Raw genomic sequence first — 1,652 nt, forward strand, 5'->3', positions numbered from 1 at the left:
TGTGTGTGTGTGTGTGTGTGTGTGTGTGTGTGTGTGTGCCCATCAGTGGTCCCTACTCCCTACAAAGCTCTATGAAAAGAAAACCAAAATATGTGAAAACATTACAGTCTGTTCCCCAGCTATTTCTCTACTCTCTCCTTTTGGAAAAACACAACTCAAAACACATGCCTTATGTCCATCTTGACAACATGTGACAAGGTACATCCTCACATCAGAGTAACCTAGTTTATGAAAACCCAGGGAGATAAAACATAAATAAAGTTTTTTTTTTTTTAAAACAGCTAATACAAGAGTCACATTGACCATCATTTGAGGGTGGAAGAAAGAACAAACCTTGGCATGTTGCCAAAACCACTGCCAGAGCCCTGTACCAGTTTGCAAGACGTTTTGTAACCGACTAAATGCCTCTTTTAGACGGCGAAGTTAACAGTTCGTCTCAATTCGTTCGCCATCACTGCAGTCCCGGCTGCTTTCTGGAAGATGACAACTTCTTTTTGCTAGTAAACCTAACTCGGGTGCCACGATTTCCGCTTCACTGAAGCTATTTCCCACACACGCACACAAACCCAAAACCCAGACAAAACAGCAGATAACGTTTGCTTGACGTACCTCTGTAAGTATGAAATACCGTGCACGGCTAATATTCTTCCATCGATTGTGAATATGTTGCGGTTGGTGTTGATGAGGTCTGTGCAGCCAATCCTGAAGTCTGCTGCAGGGGACTGGCAGGCAGACAGACCGGCCAGCTAAACTGGCCTCATCCAGAGCCGTACATACACGGGGTTGGGAAAAGGCTCCATGTCAGGATTTAATGTTACAGCCAGATGTATGAAGACATCCTGAGCAATGTAAATCTCAATGGAAAACGGTTTTCTCCATACAGCAGACAATTAGCTAAGTTATGTCAGCTAACAGTAGGCTAGGCTATAATTGCTAACAATTAGCTAGCTAGCAAGTTAAAAAGTAGTCGGCCTTTCTTTTGGTAGATGAAGCCATTTGTATATAAACAACAAAACTTATATCTATGAGTGAAACTAACTTTGTATATGCCTAATATTGTAACACATTGATATATATGTATCAAAGTAGTGTATTTTATAATTAGTTATTTTTATAATAACCTTAGCTATTTACGTAGTTTTTAGAAGCTCTTTTCATAGCAACAGATCAGACGATTTCTTTTCACATGTTGCTAAGCAACAGTATTATCTGACGTCATCGCCAGAACTTGCCCCCCTGAAAACAACTCAATCTTAGCTAACAAGCATCTATGTGTCCCTGTCCAGTCCTAATGTGTCCCTGTCCAGCCCTAATCATCACCACCTCCCACATCAGATAGCTAAATGGACTGCTGTAATAAAAAAGTAGGCTTCAGATTATTGAAGGTATATTATGTATTGTATGTAAGCTAAGTATAAGTATCCTGTATTTTGTGTTGTTTGTCAGTAGCCTAACATACATTTTGAAAAGGTTCACCCGTTGCCGCCCTCAGCTGGCTTCTTGTTCCTCTTCACCCTGTGACGACATGTTTGGTTGACCAAACCCTGTGCATGCATGGCTCTGGCTTCGGCTAATGCAGCTGTGCCGGCTGGGTCTCTTATCCGGGGTTTTAGCAGTGATGCAATGTTTCCAGATGTGGAACAAGAAAAAAA

General features: G+C 41.5%; 1 protein-coding gene across 3 annotated transcripts in view; it reads right to left on the reverse strand.

The window, feature by feature from the left end:
- The window catches only part of wipf1b (WAS/WASL interacting protein family, member 1b), a 37,975-nt gene extending 37,102 nt beyond the window's left edge, over positions 1 to 873 (reverse strand). The window contains exon 1 of one of the 3 annotated variants that reach the window (XM_032541271.1): positions 610 to 873. The gene's annotated coding sequence lies outside the window, so the exon portion shown is untranslated. Of the gene's footprint in view, positions 1 to 333; positions 536 to 609 lie in introns of those variants that run through there. The other 2 variants (XM_032541274.1, XM_032541272.1) reach the window with 2 other exon arrangements.
- Positions 874 to 1,652: the final 779 nt, after the last annotated feature.

Source organism: Etheostoma spectabile, chromosome 17 (genome assembly GCF_008692095.1).
Source record: "Etheostoma spectabile isolate EspeVRDwgs_2016 chromosome 17, UIUC_Espe_1.0, whole genome shotgun sequence".
Lineage (NCBI taxonomy): Eukaryota > Metazoa > Chordata > Actinopteri > Perciformes > Percidae > Etheostoma > Etheostoma spectabile.